This window comes from Panthera tigris, chromosome B1 (genome assembly GCF_018350195.1).
Source record: "Panthera tigris isolate Pti1 chromosome B1, P.tigris_Pti1_mat1.1, whole genome shotgun sequence".
Classification (NCBI taxonomy): domain Eukaryota; kingdom Metazoa; phylum Chordata; class Mammalia; order Carnivora; family Felidae; genus Panthera; species Panthera tigris.
This window is the reverse complement of record NC_056663.1, coordinates 69,766,765-69,790,215: the sequence shown is the minus strand read 5'-3', so window position 1 is coordinate 69,790,215 and position 23,451 is coordinate 69,766,765. Positions and strand designations below refer to the sequence as shown.

General features: G+C 36.9%; 1 long non-coding RNA gene and 1 pseudogene across 1 annotated transcript; one reads left to right on the top strand and one right to left on the bottom strand.

Annotated features, from left to right (window-relative positions):
- Positions 1–401: 401 nt before the first annotated feature.
- On the top strand, positions 402–2,449 carry LOC102966554 (annotated as a pseudogene).
- Positions 2,450–6,244: 3,795 nt separating this feature from the next.
- Positions 6,245–14,928, bottom strand: LOC122237645. Its single transcript, XR_006216235.1, has 3 exons — positions 14,829–14,928; positions 8,923–8,973; positions 6,245–6,338 (listed from the first exon to the last, which is right to left on the bottom strand). It is a non-coding gene; the product is annotated as an uncharacterized LOC122237645 (long non-coding RNA).
- Positions 14,929–23,451: the final 8,523 nt, after the last annotated feature.

The window sequence follows — 23,451 nt, the reverse complement described above, 5'->3', positions numbered from 1 at the left end:
ACCAGATACAGACCTGGGACTTCACTTCTGCCTTCCAAATTTCATGCAAATTTTTCTTGCAACCAAGGCTAACCTGGAACCATAGAAATGAAAGAATTCTGGGAATGATAGTTCCAGCTTAGCTACATTGACCAAGTATGAATTCACCACAGTCCTCTTCTTTACAAATTGGCATCCATGCATCACTCTTTAGAACACATGTAATTATCAAACAAATACATTATTGTGCTTCCATCTATGCAATAATTCATTTAAAACTGAAAACAGGAGGCCCTTCTGCCATGTGGCAGCCCTGTCAGCCTCTGGCCTGGGGCACCCCGACCCTGCCCAACAGCCTGGCGCTCAACATGCACCCGGTCAAGAGCCACCGCCTGCAGGATGGCATAGTAAATCCAACAATATGAAACGATTTGAAAATGGTACCAAAATTCTGTTGTCCAATTGAAGGATGCCCCAGAGGCCCTGACAGACCGTTTTCTCAACTTTCTCTCGTAAAACAGCACTTTATGAAAATGCACGCCGAAAAGAAGCAAAAGTGTAGTAAGTGCAGCAACTGCTACGGCACCAGGTGGGACTTGAGAAGGCACGCAAGGATTGTGGCAAGACCTTCCAGTGAACGCGCGGCTGTCCCTATGCCAGCAGGACCGCCTTACAGTCCCCTATCTACCAAACTGGCCACAAGATCCCTGCAGAGCACAGGGAGCCACCTAGTAAGAAAAGGAAAATGGAAAACTGCCTGCACAGCCAGAAGCTGTCCAATAAGACCACTGAGTCATTGAGCAGTCAGCCAGCTCCAAGACCAGACACTCAAGAACTAGAAACTTCTTCTTTTGGAGATCTTGCAACTCTAATGCCGGAAAGCAGACTCTTACAACACCTCCAAGATACCCTCAGAAGTTGCTTTTACCCAAGCCCAGAGTGGCTCTGGTTAAACTTCCTGCTCTGCAGTTTTCTCCCACACCTGTCTTTGTGCCTATAGCCAACTCCTCGGCCCAGCCCGTGGATCATCAGGGTTCCGCCCCTGGCGCTGTGCACATACTGCCCTTGTGGGTCAGAACCCTGATCGTCAGCCTAGATTCCGAGGCTGGCTGTCTCAAGGAGAGTCTCCCTCTTTCAAAAATTGTAAATCCTATTGCTCTGGAGCCAATTAGTACAGGTGTTCAGGTGAACTTGGGTAAGAGCCGGTCTAATCGTTTACAAGAACTAGGAAACACATGTCAGAAGAATAGCATTTCTTCAGTCAATGTACAGACGGACCTGTCTTATGCCACACAACACTTCATACCTTCCGCACAGTGGGCCGGCCCCGATTCCTCCGGATCGTCCTGTTCTCAAACGGATTTGACGTTTGGTTCTCAAGTCTCCCTTCCCATTAGTGTTCACACTCAGACATTCTTATCCAGTTCTAAGGTAACTTCTTCCACAGCTGCTCAGACTGATAACGTTCACAGATGCCTGTTACCAGTCAGGTGGGATCTCCAGAGAAACTCAGACCAGTGCGATGCAGTGTCGGACAGATGGCCGAGTCCAGATGGACCAAGCTGTAACGTGTGGAGACATTTTTGAGAGTGTCCATTTGTCCTACGGTGTTTCTACAGACAATATCATAAGCAGCAGCTTAGTAGCAGAGACTGTCACTCATGGTTTGTTACCTCAGAACCACCCTAAGACTTGAAATCAAGATACTGAGAAATCTTCACCAATTATAAACTTCAGCGCACAGCACACTATGCTTCTTTCACAGAACATGACAGATAATCAGACCCAGACTATATATTTATTAAGTGATTTAGAAAACATTTTGTCAAGTAACCTGCCTCGTCAGACACTGGACAATCGTAGTCTTTTGTCAGACACGAATAGTGGACAAGATACCCAGCTCCCATCTGGCCCAGCCCAGAATCCTGCAATTGATTTTGATATCGAGGAGTTCTTTTCCGCTCATATATCCAAACTCAAACTGAAGAGAGTGAGTTTAACACCATGACCCCTGAACCAGTCTTGGAATTGCTGGACATAGAGACCCAAACTGACGTCTTCCTTGCAGATACCTCTGCCTAGTCCTATAGCTGTAGGGGAAATTCGAGCTTCTTAGGCCTTGAAATGTTTGACATACAAACACAGACAGACCTAAACTTCTTTTTTAGACAGTAGCCCCATCTGCCTCTGGGAAGTATTCTGAAACACTCCCGCTTTTCCATGAGTACGGATTCATCTGACACAGAGACCCAAACCGAAGGAATCTCCACTGCTAAAAGCATACCTGCTGTAGAGAGTAAAGTTCAATTGAACAGCACAGAAACACAGACCATGAATTCTGGCTTTGAGACCCTTTGAGACTCAAACCGCAATGGGCAACTTTCTTCTGGCCGATTTGGCCTGAAACACGATGGAATCTCGGTTCAGCTCTCTAGAAACTGCAGAACTACACACGGTCTCCAACTTCTAAACGTGAAGTCCGTGCGTGGGTCGGCCTTTACAGTTTCCTTTCCGGTTCAGCGAACGGAGGGTAGGACAACAGTGTTAACGCCACTGAACGTAGTTAACTGATGCCTTTACTTCGGTCCTTGGAGGTTCTGTGCCTTTTGTACTTGTAAACACAAAATTCGTGTATAAAGTGAGTGTATTATAAAGTATAAAATGTTTTTCTAAAAATGATTGTTTCGGGGCGCCTGGGTGGCTCAGTAGGTTAAGCATCCGACTTCAGCTCAGGTCACAATCTCGCCTTCCGTGAGTTCGAGCCCTGCTTCGGGCTCTGGGCTGATGGCTCAGAGCCTGGAGCCTGCTTCCGATTCTGTGTCTCCCTCTCTCTCTGCCCCTCCCCCATTCATGCTCTGTCTCTCTCAAAAATAAATAAACGTTAAAAAAAAATTATAAAAATGATTGTTTCTGTGTTGCCTCCGTTTGCCCTCTCTCAGTTAGTCTTCCCATCTTTAAAAAAAAAAAAAAGTGTATCTCACACCTTTAAAACCCATCTGGCAATTAGCTGAAGCCAAGCTTAGCAGGTAGTATGGTGCCGACTTTTCAAATCTGCAAAACATTTCAGTTGAAATGTGACTCGCTTGACTTAAATTGCACCTAAAATGTTTGACGGTGCTGGAGAGAAATTCCTGTTTCCTGATAGTAAATCTAAAGAACTCAGATGCCACGCAGCAGATTCAAGCACGAGTGCTTAGACAGCGTGGGACTCCGGCTGCCTGCAGCTTCATCTGCTTTGACATCACCCTTTTTTTCTGACTTGGGGACAAAGGGAAACTACAGCCAGCTTTAGCTTTTGAGACCATCTTCATGTAGTCAATGCTATTCTTCCTCCACACAAACTAGGAGTGGTCCCAACGTAAACGTACAGTACTTTCCTTACAAGACGTGTTTCTGTACAATTAGTGCTTCAAGAAGTAGCGGCGAGCACCCAGTGTGAACAGTGATCCTTCTGGTCTAAGCGACCGTCTGTCATCCCAACCGCGGAAACGCTGCGTTGTGGAATCATGCCCAGTTAGCTCATACTGGAATGTGCCCGCTGAACACCCCTGCTGCTCTCCCCAGTAGTGGGGGTGGGGTGGGGATGCTCCAGAGCTGCTTCTCAAAGTGGACCTACAGGCTGGATCTGAGTTTTGTCTAAATGTTAAGGAAAAGAATGATGGAAAGAGAAAAGGACATCCCCGCGCCCCCTAAATTTCCATACTTTGTGTAAGCTTGAATAGGGCAAGAGTGCAATCAATTATTCTCAAGTGAATCTTCATCCACTTCTCATCTTTCCTGGAATAAGGAAAGACTTTGGCTCAGCAAGGGTAGCATTTGTGCCTTGAGGATAGCAAGTATAGAACAGATCCACCTGAACTATGGTATTCTGCATTTTGTTGCTTTATTTAGATAGCAATACCAGTCTTCAAAGAAGATGAATACCAGCTACTTCAGTAATCAAGAACATCCACGTTTTTAGATGGGAGCATGGTCACACATGCTCTGGAGGTTTTCTGTGTTTAGGAAATCAGGAATTCTTGATTGTTGGCCCACTTTCAGCAAAGGAAAAATCGGTGCAGCCAATAAGTTTTCTAACTTTATTTTTTAAAAAAAGTTCCTTCTGTGGCACAGGCTTTGCTGCTAAAAACTAAATCCTCAAAATAAAATCTAAGGACTGGACTAATAACTCATTAAATGGATGATGTTTGTATTAATTCCTATCCCATAGAATAGTTGGTAGTGAATCAATAACTTATCCAGGACAGATGAACCTAACCTGATAGATAAAAGTTTGCTATGGTCACAGTGGCCTATGAACATGGGTTTCAAAACAGACATAAAGCCTTAACTTAGAATTTTATTATGTTTTAGAATTGTCACTGCCTTAATGTTCAAACATTTATTTAAGTTCTCCTAGTCAGGGAGAAATGCGTGTTCGTTTATGGTTTTTTGCAAATATATATGCAGTGATCTTTGGCTTTACAAAAATTTTTTTTGTCTCTGTTAAAATATTTGTTAATCCAGCCAGTAGAGTTACAGAAAAATGGAGCATGTCGTAATTCTTCATGTAAAGTAAGAACTGTTTCCCTCTCAAACCTTAGTTACCTGAAATGTCCTATGATTATTCATAAAAACTAAAATTCTGTGATTAAAGAGAAGTGAGAATTAAAAAAAGAAACTTAAAACAGTCAACTTTCACCATACAATAATACACAGTCACTTTATCCATCCTTGGGCGATTTTTATTCATTTTCTAGCTGAGTCTGAGTCCTTCTTTGATATCCTTTAATGTAACTCTGATAAATTATATACACACACATATAACACACACATATTCTTTTAAAAATAATTAAGGAGTATTCATAAAGCATGTAATTTTTATTTTTGTGACTAATCATGTGATGGTAGCAGATATTTAAACCTTCTTCTTCCCTTAATAATTCCATATTCTTTTAGCTATCAGTAAGCACCTCTGCTTGTTATGGTTCCTTGCCTGATGGGGTGACCCCAAACTTCATTCATGAAATGTCTAGGTCATTAATGGGTTGCTTAGATTGAGTTGTTGTACTTCATTAGCACTTTTTATCACAGGAACATGAGATAGTGTAAGGAAACTTAATTGTCTCAAGTGTGGTCTGAACCTGGTAACTCACTTCCAACGAATAGTGTGGAAGGGAGAGTAATAGTATCTTTGTAGTAGTGAACCCAGGCAGACACCCCCTTAACCAAATGATTAAGGATAATGTCACTAAAGAGAAGTCAAGTTGAAATCAGTAGCTCTCTGATATAATGAAATGAGGAAATCATTTTACTTATATGGTACTCTTCCTCCAAATCCATAACTCCAGGATAATCATGAGAAAATACCAGAAAGTCTTAACACCAGTAGAACAATGAAATGTTTATAACTGTATATGTCATATAGAATGCATATGTATGCAATGTGTATATATACTGTATATGTGTGTACATACATGCATGAGAATAAGAACACAAAATGAGAATAACTTTTGCTTATGGGATAATGGGAAAGAAATGGGAACAGAGAGGATACTAAAGCTGTATCTAGAATGTAATGGGTGTGTGTGTTTAATAATATAAAAAATGATAAAACATTAAGATTTTCAAAGATAAATTTAAAAAATAGTTATTTTATAGTTTTTGAATATTTAGAATGCTTCACAATAAAAATATAATGGAAAAAACTTAAGGATAAAGCTGAATCAGTTTTGCCATTCAAATTAGAAAAAAATTTATTTGTCTTACTTGGTTTAAATTTTTAATATTATTTAAACTTACACAGTGAACATATTTGGAGGAGAATTAAGACTTTGTTATAAAGCACAAAATACTTGTTATTAAATACCTATCAGAGTTTATGTCTTATATCCATTGTAGCAATTCTCCTCCAGAGGAAAGACTAGAAATATTCTGATCCAAGGACATGATTGGTCCCTCACTTTAAATAGATGCTGTGATGTGATGCATAGCAATGTATGCCAATTCCAGAATATGAATTTGGAATGTAGGAAAGGATTTCGTGAACATATAGCAATGGAAATGGAGTTGGTCTTTTAATAACTGCAGCAGCTGTTGAAATAAAGAGGAAATACTGAATATTTTATATGAAAATAACCTCAGGATGTTTATTTTCTTTATTTTTTTTAAAAAATATTTAATTCAATTATGCTGTTTCCATGGCAAAGCCATATAATTGGATAAAAATACACTTGAAAATGATGCCTTGTATTTTTCTGGTGCTAACACAAAATTATTGAAGAATGAAGACAGCCATGCCTAAATATCCTCAGCTTACCTCTGAATGTCACTAATGGCATTTGCTCCTTAAGCAAGAGCATCACGTTGCTGACTTTATCCTAGACAAAGCACAGGAGGTCAACACATTACAAGCATATTAAAAATATTTTTTTAATTCCCCTTTTTTTCTCACTTTTGGTGCATGTATTTTCCTATTTTTTTCCTTAATTCAATTTAACACTTCCCCAGGTTATATATTTCAATTACTATCTTCATAATCACTAAGCTAGTTTTTATTCAAATCAATTCACCATCTTTATGTCAACTATAAGCAAAATGTTTTAATAATATTTGTGGCTATATGTAAGAATAAAATGTTTATGTTATTTTGTGCTTGATGAATTTATAATTCATTGGAAGAGAATCACCTAATTATAAACAAAACAATGAAACAAAAAACCACACTGTTTTAAAATAAAATAATATTTTGTTTTATACTAAATGGCATAGGAAAGAAATAGCCAACTACTTATATATAGCTATCCTACAGTCTTAACATTCTTCTGAAGACCACATTTGTCCATAATATTACAGCATTATGCAAAACCGACCAGACAAGTAGGAAGTAGCAAGTACTCTGAATACTTTTAAAACACAGGCATGCTGGAAATAAGAGGGGAAATATGAAGATTCAGGAGCTGTCACATATGTAAAATTTTTTAGGAATGCACTGGTCTAAGGCAAGCCAGGATAGCCTATCTTAGCTAAAAGACAAGTTGTTGCACCATATTCCCCTATCAATAAATCACAAAGTGGTATAGCACTTGGTAGGTCTCATTGGAATTTTGAAGCCGTATGTACTGAGCTGGAGAAAAACTCTCCAACCTATTCTCAGGGCATTTGAAGGGTTATCAATTTTAAGTGAGGCCAAAAGGGGCCTCAGTGGTGGGTGGTGGGTGGGTGACTCAGTTGGTTAAGTGTCTGACTTTGGCTAAGATCATGATCTCACGGTTCGTGAGTTTGAGCCCCGCAATGGGCTCTGTGCTGACAGCTCAGAGACTGGAGCCTGCTTCAGATTCTGTGTCTCCTTCTCTTTCTGCCCTTCCCCTGCTCTCTCTCTCTCTCTCTCTCACTCAATAATAAAATAAACATTCAAAAAAAAAATAAAAGTAAGTAAATTTAAAAAAATTAAGTGGGGCCAAGAATAAGAAATGCCTCTGTAGCAGGCCCCAGGCTATAAAGATATCTACTCAGCCATGCCAGTCATATGACCCAGCAGATCTGATAATGTTAGATGTAGCTCTGGTGAATATGGACGCTGTGTGGAATCTCTGGAAATTACCAACAAATGTTATTGCAGAGCCCTAGGGTTCTGATGGAGGCCATCATCCTTCTGTGGCAGAAGACTGGCATGCTAATGTTCTTTATCATGAGAGAATAGATAATTCTGTGCTCATCTTGAGTCAGTTATTGTCTGAATCACGAAATCGTATAGTTGAGTGGTGCTACACAATCCATGATACAATAGAAACAGTATATTTAGGATCATATCTGAGGTCTACAAGATATAAGTAAGGTTAGAGGGTTATTTTATTTTATTTATTCTCCTCATTCTTTATTCTTGCCTTTTAAGTTTGTTTCCTTCATAAACTATGTGCATGCAAGCCTGTTTCTCACCCTCTGCTTTCTGGAGGTATCCGTGCTATCCAAGCAAGTAACTTAACTTCTCTCCACCTGCGTGTCTTCACTGGATTGAATTGGAAAGCAATAAGTAATATTTGTCTCGGGGGTGCCTGGGTGGCTCAGTCAGTTAAGTGTCTGACGCTTGGTTTCCCCTCAGGTTATGGTTTTACGATTCGGTGAACTGAGCCCTCCATCGGGTTCTGCACTGACAGAGCAGAACCTGCTTGGGATTCTGTCTCTCTCCCTGTCTCTGCACCTCCCCTACTCGCCACCCCCTCTCAAAATAAATAAATAAACATTTAAAAAATAATACTACATATCTCATCTGATTGTCATAAAGATTAAGTGAGGTACCAATTGTAAACCACTTGAAACAGTGCCTGGCACATAATAAGCATTTTATATGTTGTTAATAATTTCAGAACTGATGAGGATAAAATTTTTAAAGACTAAATATCACCTCATATATATATTTTTTCCGTATATATATATGTGTATATATATATATATATATATATATATATATAAAATTTTCTAAAATAAATAACTTCCTATTTATACTGCCTTAAACTCCCAAACTTTTCTCATTTCTAGGCCATTAGAATTAATGTTATTTAGACTCTAGTCCCATAATGAACTTCTGATGATAATGTAAAACATGAGATACTAGATCTCTCAACATAATGAAAATCTTTCACTGAGAATAATAATAGAATTCCCAAATGAACAAATTGAAGATGCTGGTGATAACAAAATCTGAGCAGTAGTTACAAACTACATTGATATCAAGGGAAGGACTTTAAACATACAATTTCCAGATTATCATTATAAGTAGATGGATGGATGGATAGATAGATAGATAGATAGATAGATAGATAGATAGATAGATGATAGATAGAAGATAAATAGATAGATTCCTACTTCTTGGAGCTGTGGAGAAAGGAAGCAGGTATAGGTATAGAATCTTACGAATCCTATTTCTAATGGTCCATTTTCTTAAGGAAGTAGGGAGGAACACACCTGTGATGTTTCCCTCAGACCACCGACAAGCATCCTGATTCTATCTTCCTCCTATAGAAAAACAGTTGATTCACATGAATATATATTCATTCAAACAGCCTCTAGCCTTGCACAAGAAAATACTTTTAAGAACTATTGAATTATTATTTCCTAATGTGCCATTTCTTCAAATATTCCACAAAATTATTCTCATAAGATCTCTTTTCCTCAAAAAGTATAATGAAATACATTATTTTTATTATAAAGAAAAATATTTCTATGATTAATATATAATAGGCAAAATATATGTATTTTTTCATACTCTTAGAGAAAAAGGAAGTTTAATAAAGGTTTATATCTGCATGTAAGAAATTGGCTGACAGTGAAATCTGGATAACAACAACAAAATATCTCCCAAAGCCTTTTTCTTCAGTATTTTGGGTACTTGAAAGTATTGTTAAAATATATTTTTTCCATTTTCAATATTCTTCCTGTCATAAATGTTATTATCTAACATGGAGGCAGCCTTTATGTTCAGCTATCACCCACAGACATGAGCCACACTCCATGTATGCATTATAGTATATTAAAAAAAAAATCTCAGGTTGAAATATTGCACACAATCAAGTGCTGTTACAGGGATTTTATCACTAAGTGGATTTGGTAGAGAGTATTAAAGGATTCATCTAAGTATAAAAAAAATCACTTGAGAATCATTCTTGTTTCTCATTTGCCCTCTAGGTAAAATGCTGCCTCTCTTCAATCATATTTTTGGAGACTAAAGTGTTATTGACTATACAGTCATTCTTCAGAGAACAATGTTAAACACATCTGCTCTGGATTCAACCCCTCCCCTCATCACATCAATCTATTGTTATGCAGAGAAAGAGGGAGAATGTATAATAGATGAGAAGTTTATTATTTTATAGCACTTGTCAACCTGACACTTAAAAAAAAACCTGCATGGAAGTTTTGTTTTGAATAAATGACATTTTTTCTCTTATGGAATCAAATCAATATTTCTTAGTAAATCAAAAGAAGATGTAGATTGCAAAGAATACAGTAAAGGTGTCTAATCATGTCTGAAAGGTAAATACAAGCACTATACCTTGTCACCATTCCATGCTGAGATATCGGCAATTTTCTTTTACCATTTACTTTAAATATTAGAGAGCTTGACTCACTTGACCTTAAAAGATACTGTATATCAAAGGTGGAGTGGAAATAGTTTCCAGATGCCAAAAAGAGGGATCTTTTGGGATCTTAAATTGTATGCATTGTTTTTACATATTTAATTCAGATTATTTTGTTTCCATGTAAGCCAGATCAATAAATGAAAGCTTGGTTTCTCCTTCAGTCTGAGATGAGGCCCTAATAATTCATCCTTCCCAATTATAAAAGAGAAGATATTCTTCTCAATTTCTTACCTTTGCATTCAGCTTTCACCTAGTTTATATTTCATGATACCAAAGTGTATTACTTACCAGACACCCACCAATACCAGAACAGCTCCCTTTGTGAAATATGTCACCATGGTGCTTAGAGGAGAGTATGAAATAATTGAATACATCACCAAAAAACATGCAAGCACAATGCTAATTTTCCTTGTCTTTGTAACTAAATATCTCTATGTGGGGTCACATAGAGAATCCACAGAATTCTACTAAATAAGTTATAAAAGGAATACAGATTTATTTTCTGTCATTGTTGAGTTTATACACAAAAGGATAAGAAATAGACTGAAGAGTAAGATCCCATTAGAGGATCATAGAAGAAAGAACAGAAGACCAAATTGAGATTCCTCCACATGCCCAAACTGAAAAAACAGGATAAAATACTCCTCTAACTGGAGCTCAGAGGGAAGACCAACAGTCCCAGATAAGTAGGGAGTTGATGTAAGAAAAATGGCTTTCAAGATACAGTAAGTAGAAGGGCTGACCACCTTGAATTTGAACAAATGACAAGTGATACATCACAGCAACATGGTATCAATGATAAAGACCATAGCTAATAAGAAAGGGGGGGGGGGATTGATGGTAAAGAAAGAGAAATAAAAGAAAGAAAGAAAGAAATTTAGTAAAGAAAAACAAAGAAATGAAATAAGGAGTTCATTTTGTAAGAAAACATAATGGAATGATCAGAGGAACATATAAAGACAAGAAAATAGAAAACAAATTCAAAAATCTAAGACCACAATGATGATGTTAAAAACTATTATTATCTAAAAAGGGTAAGCTAAGGAAATAAATAATCAAAACAGACACTTGAAAGAACTATATTACAGAACATCCAATAATAGAAGCTCACAGGTGAAAATCTGGTCATTGGCCTGAAAGAACTTGTGTTCATCAGTGTGAACACAAAAGAGAAAACAAAGACAAAAAAATCAGAATCCAAAGCTTTTATCGATTAAACAAGAATACTTGTGCTTTCAAAAAAAAAAAAGGGTAAGAAACATTGAACACCCTTGAAAACCCAAAATATGCTTGGATTTCAGAATATGTATGTTCATCTCCAAAACACAAAGCTCTGTTAACCTCCTTATCTCATTGCACCTCTGCAATAGCCACATGAGGTTAGAAGATCTAACTTTTTTTCTATTTAACAGATACATGAACCGACGCGCACAGAAATTGACTTGCCCAAGATGAAGTGCAAAGGAAGTTAAGGAGAAGTTATCAATTTAAATCTTCTTACTTAGAGCCGATGCTCTCTTTTGTTATGGAAAATTGAGTGCAAGTGGCCAGGTAAGGAAAACAGCAGTGGTGTGGGAAATATTAAGTGTGAAATTCTGAAGGCAGGATTAGAGCATGGTCATTTATTTGTCATTTAAAAATGTCATATATTTCTTTGTATGTAAGTTCAGGTATTTTATTTCAAATGATGTCTCCAGAGAAAAACTGAAAATAACTCACATGGGATGAAATACAGCAGCAGGTTCCTATAGGGACCAATTACAAATAAACAGCCTCATTAAAGCTGTAAATGCTTATAAAGTACATCAGAGTAGGAACATCCAACAGTGAAGCACAGGTGTACACAGTTACTACCAATATTTAGCATAATTTAAATTTGGAACATAATTTAAAGTAATTTATGGGAAATGTAGGCATAGGAGGATCTCCTAACCAAATAATGATAGAAGAAACTGCAGTGTAAGATTGAGATGTCTACTTTGTTCTGTATTGTGTTCATTCAATTTGCCCTCTATCCCTATTTCTGTTTCTCCCTTCATTTTAGAAACTCTCTGGTGCTTTCTGTAATTCATTGATGTGCCCCACATTGACCTTCCCCCTTTGAAAATTATTCTGTATCTGTTCATATATTCTCCTCATTTAGACAAGTGATTACATTCTTTCTTACTTCTAAAGTTTTAGAACTAACTCTCATTAACATGACCAGGAGGATATTTACCAATATATATCTTAAAGTGCAAATACATTTCATAAGATGAATTTCTTAAAGAGAGGAAATTTAGAGGAATGGTTAATTAAGGATGATGGGACACAAAAAGTATGATTATAAATGCCTGGAATTAAAATTTCCATTTTGCTTTGTAATAACAGAAAACTGAATTTACCATGGTGGATTCATTTCTACCACACCCAATACATTTCATCAATATGAGTCAATGCATTTTTATGGAGACTAAAATGAAATGTAACTAGCAGAATTCATTTTAATGGTTTCAAAGTCAATAGTAAGTAGCTCTATAAATAAGAATGATGTCTAGGGAAAAAGTTAATTTATTCTCAAATTGAATCCACAAACTAAATTTCCTGACTGTGATTTTTACGTATACATTGGGGAAAATGGTTATCTTACACTAAATTATTTGAAAATCACTTTTGTGCCTGCCTAGAACCTAGTTAAATTTGATTTTTAAATTGTTGAAACCTGAAAATGTAAGTAGTCCGTATGTGTGACCTTAATCAAAATATTAACACTCTTGGCTATAGTTTCCTCATCAATAGAATGACTATTGGATAAAGTAAATGAGGTGCTTTTAACTTTGGAACAAATAATCTTTTGTTAAGAAACTGTATGTTAGCCTCTGTCTTGAAGACATTTCTGAATGTCCTAGAATTTTATTAGCAAAATGACGTGTAGCTTCCTGTGTGCATTGCTTTGGAGAGAAGATCTATACATTTCATTAGATTCTATGCAAAGCAGACTACATGTTTCTTTATCTCTCTTTTATTGATGCTGTCATGTTCTATCTGTCGTTCCCTGAGTGCAGAAGAATAATCTATGAAGGTTGTTGAAAATATGGATCATTGGGACACACCAAAAAAGTTCCTGATTCAGGAGGTTTGGGGTCAAGTTTACATGAGAAACACTGCCATATGCCACAGGACCATCAAAATTAAGGATGTGATAACCAAAATGCAGTTTAGAGTATTTTAAAAATGATAAAACAATATGCTTTTACAGTCTGTGCTGATTAGTATAACAGATTTTCTGAGAAGCCAAGCCCCTTAACGTTTCTTTATTGATATGTTAATTTTTATGAAGATGGCTCTCCTGTCTACTTTCACAAGAAGGGCAAAGATTGAAGATGAAGATCCACTGAGTGGTTTTAAGTTTGTGTAGAATGTCTTATAAAAGGTTTCAATGTGTAGGAAAACAAAACTATTAACTAAAATAAGGTTTGAGTTCCATACACCCACTATACTACCCCTGCAGATTTAATGTAGCTGCTTTAGCTCTGGGGATTTTAGTTTGTTTGTTTGCTTGTGGTTATGGTTGTGTTTTTTTTTTTTCTTTTTCCTCTGAATTGGAAAGATCTAATTTTCTTCCTATAAAGTGGCCATTTTTTTTCTGCATTACTTGTAATTCTACAGAGGTTTATATATTAAAGGAACTCTAAAAACAATCATGTCACTATGGAATCAAAGACATTACTTTTAAATTTCTTCATTCCATTCCTTATCACTTCCACAAAGTCATCTCCTTTGAAGTCATTGAAGTCTCCTCGAGAATTTTCAGGGGGCATGAGACAACACCAGTTATATTTCTAATTATTACTGATAAGAAATGGAAATATCTACTTTGTCCAGATGAGGTCATTAGCTAAAAGCTAAGGAAATGACTGCAATACATTAAAACATTCATCTAATTCACTCTTTAAAAAGTCCTGCCAGGCTGAAAAATGAGGAATGTAACAAAACATAAATGTTCTCATAAAGCCCTTTATATTCAGTTGCAGCAAATTAGGACTTTTTCTTTAAAAAAAATACAATAAATAAATCACGGGTGTCTAACGCGTTTTAGGAAGTAATCATTAAATAAATGTCAAATAAAGAACAAATTCAAACTTAGTAGAGTCTTTATTCAAGGGGATAGTTGTAAGGTGAGAAAAGGCGTTATTACAATAGGAAGTGCTAACCTTAGATCAACAAACGTCTTAGGAGTGAGTCAAAAAGGGCATTTCCCTTACAGAGAGAAGTGAATATAAGCTAGAAAGAGCAGGGTGTGGGCAGGTTGGATGAAGGGCTTGTATGATAGGATGGTGGAATAAAGAATGCTTTACCCTGGGGGCACCCAACCAGCTCCCTCATAGAGCATGTGACTCTTGACCTTGGGGTTATAAATTCTAGCCCCATGTGGGGTGTAGAGATTACTGAATAAAATCTTTAAAAAAAAAAAAAAAAAAAGGAATGCTTTACCCTATTTACCCTGAACTCAGTCTATACCCAGGTGAGCTCTGAAGAAGGGCTGTAAGATGGCCCAGGCTGAGTGGCTCAAAAGCTAGGAACCTGGGGCAAGAAGAGAAGCTTGACCAAAATTTGGTTAATAAGCATTTGGTTCCAAAGGATCGGTGGGGATAACTGTTCATCAAATCATTTATGAGGCAGAGAATAGGAATCTGGAGAGTCTATGTCTGGTCATGTCAGAGGTAAACAAAGAGCATGCATGAGTCTTACCCAAGTTATCTAGAGAAGAGTGTTTCTTGCAGTTAAGCTGTACTCCAGAACCCCAAAATGTGGAGGATTTCTTCCCCTTCACTGTTTTCCAGGCTCACAGGAATCTGATAAAAGTCAACATAGTTAACAGATTTTTCCAAATGCCATAGTAAAATAGCACCTGCATTTTGTATTTCTACTTCATTGTACATTCTTTATAGACAGAAAATAATTCTCTTTGGTCTAGAGATGCCCTTCTCTTGGGGGAGGGGTGGGGTAGTAGAATAGGATATCTAGATGTGATAGATAAATGCAAAGCAGAGTAGAACGAGCTTCCCTCACTGGTGAAAATTCAGAAAAGGAGCCATTCAGCGATGCATACTGCCCTGTCACTGAATCAAGCTTTGCCATGGCCACCCCATACAGAAGTGGTTTCAGACAGAGAATGTGGTTTAAAAAAAGTGTCTCTGTCAGCCAATTTTAGACTCATGGAATTTTTTTTAAATGTTTTATTTATTTTTGGGAGAGATAGACACAGTGCAAGCTGGGGCGGGGCAGAGAGGGAGGGACACACAGAATCTGAAGAAAGCTCCAGGCTCTGAACTGTCAGCACAGCCCAGTGCAGGGCTCGAACGCACAAACCACAAGATCATGACCTGCCGAAATCAGATGCTTAATCGACTGATCCACCCAGGTGCCCCTAGACTCATGGAATCTTATATCTGGACTATGAGTTAAATTTAGAGAAAGAACATTGCTTTTCCCAATAAAACGAGTTGATACTGCTCATTATGTTCTAAGCACATGCTGTTTGCTGGGTTGCCAGGCATGAAGGCAACATTCATACGTAAGTTTATTTTTTTTAATTTTTATTTATTTATTTTAATTCAAATATAATTAACATTCAGTGTCCTGTTGGTTTCAGGTGTACAATATAATGATTCAACAAGTTTATACATTACTCAGTGCTCATTGTGATAAGTGTACCTTTAATCCCCCTCACCTATTTCACCCATCCCCCTCCTTCCTCTGTCAACCACCAGTTTATTCTCTGTATTTAAGAATCTGGTTTTTAGTTCATCTCTTTTTATATTCTTTTGTTTTCTTAAATTCCACACATGAGTGAAATCATATGGTATTTGTCTTTCTCTGACTGACTTATTATACTTAGCTTTATACCGTCTAGATCCATCCATGTTGTTGCAGATAGCAAGATCTCATTCTTTTCTATGGCTGCATAATATCCCATTGTGTGTGTGTGTGTATATATATATATATACCACACCTTCTTTATGTGTTCATCTATCGATGGACACCAGGGTTGTTTCCATATCTTGGCTATTGTAAAAAATGCTGCAATAAATATAGGGGTGCATACATTTTTTTGAATTAGTGTTTTGTTTTCTTAGGGTAAATACCTGGCAGTAGAATTACAGGATCATATGGTAATTCTATTTTTAATTTTTTGAGGAACCTCCATACTATTTTCCATTATTTTACATGGTGGCTGTACCATTTTGTATTCCTACTAACAGTGCATGAGGGTTCCTTTGTCTCCACATCTTCACCATCACTCGTCCTTTCTTATGTTTTGATTTTAGTCATTCTGACAGCTGTGAAGTGATACCTCACTGTAGTTCAAATTTGCATTTCCCTGCTAATAAGTAATGTTGAACATCTTTTTATGTGTCTGTTAGCAATCTGTATGTCTTCTTTTGGAAAAAAACTGTTCATGTCTTCTGCCCATTTTGAATTGGGTTATTTGTTTTTGTTTTTGTTTTGGTATTGAGTTGTATAAGTTCTTCGTATATGTTGGATATTAACCTCTTATCAGACACATTACTTACAAATATCTTCTCCCATTTGGTGGGCTTTTTGTTTTATTTGTTTGTTTAATTAATTTATTTATTTATTTATTTATTAATTAATTTATTTATTATTTATTCTTTCACAGTGCAAAACCTTTTTATTTTGGTGTAGTCCTAATAGTTTAATTTCACTTTTGTTTCCCTTGCCAAAGGAGACATATCTAGAAAAACATTTCTGCAGCTAATGTCGAAGAGATTACTGCCTATGTTTATGGTTTCAGGTCTCAGATTTAGATCTTAAATCCATTTTGAGTTTATATTTGTGTGGAAGAAAGTGGCCCAGCTTTTATTTTTTCCATGTAGCTATCCAGTTTTCCTAACACCATTTGTGGAAGAGATCACCTTTATTCCCATTAGATAGTTTTGCCTCCTTTGCCATAGATTAACTGACCTTATTACCATGGGTCATTCATATTTAATTTTAAATCTTCAGGAGTAACAACTCGTAGGCTATTTTCAAAGTTTATATGTGACCTAATGCTTCTAAATCAAATTTAGCATCATTCAAAAACAGATTCTTAAACATTCCCATTGAATAAACAATATAAATTCAATAATCAGCTTAAACATATCTCTGTACCTCCTTTTACCCCCTTTTCTTATCATCACCATCATCATTTAAAACAAAGTACACAAGATGTGGCATAATTGGACTGTTTTCAGAACCTATATGCCGTATGTCCATTTTCTCATCTGGCTGTTTCTCTCTGCTTCCTTCAGGGGAAAGCCACTGATCAGCAAGCTATTGATGGACACTCCTCCACTGGTGGAAATGGAATTCCTCTATTAGATTTCATAAAGGGTCATGGGGTTTCATAAGACACGCAAAGGGAAGATGGATTTGTGCAAGCTTCCTCGAGGCCAGAACAGATGGAATGCAGCTCTTCCTGTACCAAGACGAAGTGGACCTTGGCCTCAGGCCTGGTGCTTTTAGAGTGTTCAGCAATTCTTATGATTGGGGAAAAGCAAACATGTATTTCAACAGCTAGTTCTAAAAAGAAAGAGACATAAAACAATGAAGCCTATTTCCATGGGCACCATATGGAATTGTTATTTTAATCATCACTCTATATAATCACACATTTAAAAAAAAATATTCTCTATAATTAGCCCTTAAATTTTAACTGCCCTTTGGTGATTAAATTTTCTAAGCCAATGTGTTCCTGCTGTCAATTTAAACATGACTTTAGCTTATAAAAATATTGATGAATGTGGAAAAACACCTAGATTACAATGTTGCATACCTAAGAAGTGTAGTCCTAGAATTTGACCAGGTATGATATAATGAAAAGGTGTAATAGTTTTACATATATTGCCGTATGTTAAAGGTATCATTGACCAGGATGAGGAAACATTATAAGTAAGTACTAATAATTAATTAGAAGCTAAGAGGAAGTATTGAATATCATTCTGGTCCATGAATTTTTCAAGATTTATGCCTCTAAAGTATACATAAATAACTGTTAGAACTACAGTCCATAGATCAAAATATAAACAAATATGATTATCTATCTAATTGTCTTAAGCTGTATACTTTAGTAGAAAATGGTGTATACGTGTTCATACCAAACAAGTCAAGTTCGTGAGCTTTGACTAGCTCACCTGGGCTTGATTGACTTCCAGCCTCACCACTAATCTTGGGCAAGCTACGTCAGATGAGCCACTCCCTATCTCATTTCATCAACTGTACTGTGGATATTAAAATAATCCTAATTTCAAAGTTTGTTCTACCAATGAAAAGACCTAATTGACTATTATAAAGCTCTTGAAAATCCCTGGCATATTTTAAACAATAAATGTTAGCTATCATTAGTATACACAGCTTTCGCAAAGACTCATTTTTCTGTGTGCTCTAAATGAATCTGTTTCTTTATTATGTGGTCTTACTCTGATGATTATTGCTAACTGATTGCAAGAGAGGCACGGTGCTAAGTTAAGCATCATACACTCACTCAAACACACACACACACACACACACACACACATACATAAAATTTCATTTGATTTTTTCACCATCTGGGGTTTATAACTATTATTATAATGCCTGTAATACCAAACAGGAATTGAAGCATAGAGTTGCAAAGTAACTTCTCCAAGATCATAAACCATTTAAATAATGGGGACAAACACTACCTTAAGCATCAACAAAACCTAGATTTTCACTCAAGATATATAATTTACAAGCTGTATTATCTAAAGAAAGCTGTCTGGCTTATGTCCTTACCTGTAAAATAGGAGTAACATTATGTATTCCTTCCTGTTTCTTGAGTTAGTAGAGAGAATCAAATGATGTCATAATGATGAAAACACTCCAACAAGTGGAATATGAATTGAAGATTCCTCAGCGTATGGTACATAGGTCTCTTTAAGAGTGCTTCAGATTCCATTGTTCTTAGCCACCTCCTCAGTGAGCATGGAGCCTGGTTTTCCTTTCATGGATATTCCTGTTATTTCCTGCAGTAGTTTCTGAAGGAAAGGAGGGTCTTAACATCTATAATCATAGCTGGTGTCTGAATGTGAACGTGTGGGGCTTTTCTTCCCTGCCTGTGATTCCTGGGCTTCCAGGAAATGTAGCTGCCATGTAGAGATCTCATTTGAAACGCTAAATTCCAATAAATTTCTCCTTCTTGGGCCTTAAGATAAATTTGTTCTGCTTCTCCAAACTATTTAGGAGTTACCAAAATGGAGCTGCTGAGATCCTAATGACCCAATCCATCTTCTATAACACAACTATCTCCTCAAAATGAAGACTCTCGCGAGCATTTGGGGAATTGGGTGTTTGAAAGACATAGATTCAGGGACTGTGGCTAAACTCTACCTCATGTTCTCAAACAAGGAGCCATCAGGTCCTCTACAACACAGGCCTTGTTATTCACTCTTCCCCCTTCTGCCCAGAATCCTGTTTGTCTCCTAGTGTTTGTAAACTCAGGAGTCTTATCCTCTCCCTGACTTCTTTAAAGGACCCACAGTTTATCAAGCAAGTCTGAATCCACCCCAAACTTTGAATCTGACATTAATATAACTTCAAATCTGTCAGAATATGTTTTATAAAATTGACATTCTTCCCTTATACCAATAATATGAAAGAAAAAAATATGGATATATTAATATGGCAAGTAATATGGAATCATAACTATGGTTATATTGCTTGCATTATAATCTTAAAATGGGGAGAATCTGAAAAAAATACTGTTTTTTAAACATCTTTATGGAGTTATGATTTTAAATTTATTTTTTACCTTAGCCATCATCCAAATGGCATTGCTGAATAGGATTCAACCTATTAACTCCCAAAAGGTGATGCATACTTTAACACTCAGATCTGAGACTCCCTAAAGAAGTAGGGGAAGGAATTATGAAGATAGAAAATCTTCTTGTTTCCTTAAAGTGGGTGTAATTTCAAAACTGCCCGCGATGGTGGTAAAAGAACAATGGAGCCAAATAAAAGGGCCACTATGTGTTATATTTTGATATATTGAGGATCAAAAAAAAATTATAGTTAATTACAAGGGTTCTTACCCAGCGACAATTTGCCCCCGGAGAGACATTTTAATTGACTGAAGACCTTTTGGCTGTTACCACTAGGGGACGTGGAACTGGCTTCTGATGAGTAAAGACAGGGGTATTCCTAAACACCCACAATGCACAGAATAGCTCCCCACAAAAAATTTTACAATTTCAAATGTCAATAGTGCTTAGACTGAGGGGTGCCTGGGTGGCTCAGTCCATTAAGCATCTGACTCTTGATTATGCTCACGTCATGATCTTATGATTCATGGGTTTGAGCCCCACATCAGGCTCTGCACCGTCAGTGCGAAGCCTGCTTGGGATTCTCTCTCTCCCTCTCTCTCTGTCCCTCCCCTGCTTGCTGGCTCTCTCTCTCTCTCTCTCTCTCAAAATAAATACATAAACATAAATTTTTTTTAAAACTACAGGGCTTAGACTGAGAAACACTTAACAATGGAAAAAATTTCAGTTCATAAACAAACTCCAAATGGGGAAAAACTACATAAATGTAAATTAAGATAGTTGTTTGCAAAAGAAGGGTAAAGGTAATACATGTTTTTACGTTACTTTTAATGTGTGACTGAATTTGTCACCAGCTAGACCCCAACACCTGACATTTACTTCCTGCCTGCTTGTACTCACTAATCTTTGTCTAACATTTTTCCTTAAATTCTTCTTTTTGGCTTACATCGTAACTCAGGCAAATGAAACTGAAATCATCCCTCAGGTGATGGTGACTGCCCTAACAAGACCTGCCACCAGCCCAGACCACCCAGACCTTTTGAGCTAAGCCCCCGACTAGCGCCCATGCAGCTGTACCATTGAGTGACCTTTGGAAGGACCAACAACTACCTTTACTTCATTATGCTAAAATCTCTGCCCAGGGAGGAGCCTCAGCCTCATTTACATAACATACAATGTGAGGACTGGCATTTTTCTTTAAGGAATGCAACTTTATGCTTACCTCTACATAGGATGACAAGGCATCCCTATCTAAATACTCATTCTAACCCTAAACCGAAGGAACCCATTCACTCTGTCTCAGGGATTCTTGGCTTTGGAAGCCACTCCCCGTAATCTCTTTATTTGTTGCAAATAAAAGTTTTCTTTGTGCGACAACTCAATCTGGTGCCATTTCTGACTCATCAAGGAGCAAACTCATGTTGCTTCATTGACATATCTGAGTGTGCTGATCTCAGGATTTTATTTGTTTTTATTAAGAATATGTGTGATCAAAGATATTTATTATTTGTTATCTGTGTGACGGGGGATGGTAGACAAAAGGAATCATGAGTGAGCCCAGCTGAACCAGAAAACCAAGAACTGTATTATAAACAAGAAGAGTGGTCAGCAGAAATGGCCATACAAAACAATCGGTTAGAAATAGGTTTTAATGGTGGATTGCAGGACCGTAGTGCAATCGAATGTCTGTAAGAGGATGTGGAAGGTGAGACTCAGCTGTCTTAGAAGGGAAATCTCTGTATGGTTCTACTAATTATAATGAGGTATTAACAAGATATGGTGAAGCAAATAATTATATGAGGTATCTGTAGCCCAAACTCAATGGATAAGGGAACAAAAAGAGGAGGTGAAAGAAAAGGAATCAGTTTAGAAAGTCTGTGAAATAGCACATGAACTTGTACTAAAAGAGGAAGCCATACCAACTAGTATAGACTTGGAATTGAATCCCCTTGGGGTAAAAACAGGCCTTATTTTCAGACCAAGAACAAGTCGTTAATAAATCAAAACCTGATATCTTGGCTTGAAAGAATATTATTTGGGGTACACTGTTAAGATTAGGCTATCCAAGGATATGAATGCAAATGCAAATTTTTAAGCCCATAAATCCAGGTATCAATATCTATATAGTGATTTAAGTGTCAGTATAACAATAAGATATGTAATAATTGAGCTATCCTGTGTGTATTTAATTTGTCTTAGGAGTTGAAGTATTGAAAAGATCTCTTATATCAGATTGTTATTTTTATTGGCATTCAGGGCTGGCTGGGTAAACAACTTTTAAATGGTTAGAATACTGGATTTATGAATGTATATTTATATTCATTAGAAATGTAAGTAGTATATGAATTTACAGGAAAGTTGCCTAATGATTTACAAGCTTAATAAATTGAATGATAAAAAAGCAAAAGAAGAGGTAAGTGCTCCTTTCCATACACAATAGTCTCCCAAGATTTAATAATGAGAAATTGCAATAAGGAGTATCAGCAAACTATGGCCCACAAGTCAAATCTTGCCTGTTGACCATGTATGTAAAGCCTTATTACCTTTTTAAGTAGTTGAAAAAAATCAATATAAGAATAATAATTTTTTAATGTTTATTTATTTTTGACAGAGAGATAGAGAGAGAGAGAGAGAGAGAGACACAGAATCCGAAGCAGTCTCCAGGCTCTGAGCTGTCAGCACAGAGCCCGACTTGGGGCTCGAACTCAGACTGCGAGATCATGACCTGAGCCGAAGTCGGATGCTCAACCGACTGAGCCACCCAGGAGCCCCAAGAATAATATTTTGTAACATATAAATTATATGACAACCAAATTTTAGTGACCTTGTGTTCTTCATTGTGCTATTGGAACACTGCTACACTCATTCACTTATATATTTTTGTAGTATAATGGCAGAGTTAGCTAGTTGTGACAGAAACTATGCTGACAGAACTTAAAATATTTACTATATGGCCCCTTACAGAAAGTTGGCCAGTCCTTGGGATGGCAATTATTAGCGTGGCCTTTAGAATAGGACTAGGTTTAAATGCCAAGTCTTGCTACTACTAGTCATGATTCCAATGACTTTCTTAAACTTTGAGAACCTCACTGCCCAGTCTGTGAAATGGAGACAATTTTACCATCTACCTTATAGAGTGGCTATAAAGAGTAAATATTTGATACATGTAAAGCGCCTAGAAGAGTGCCTGGAAACAGGGAGTCCTTTACAAAGGCTTTTATTAACACCAACTGGTACTGGGCTTACTTATTGCTAGTGTTAGAGTGATGGTGAAGGACTGCATACGCTATCAACTTGGAAATGTGCGATTTTAAAAGTTGCACACGTATTTACAATCATAATCTAAACTTCATATATCTTCTAAATGTCAGACCCCTGATGCAAAGCGGGTTGAACTTCCTTTGAACTCATCCCGAATCACAAAGAGTTGGTAGCAGAGGGAAGAATCATTGTGTGGTGGAACCACATGGGCTTTGGAAGCATTCAGGCTTCATAGGAATTATAATTCTTCCCCTGGCAACGTGGCT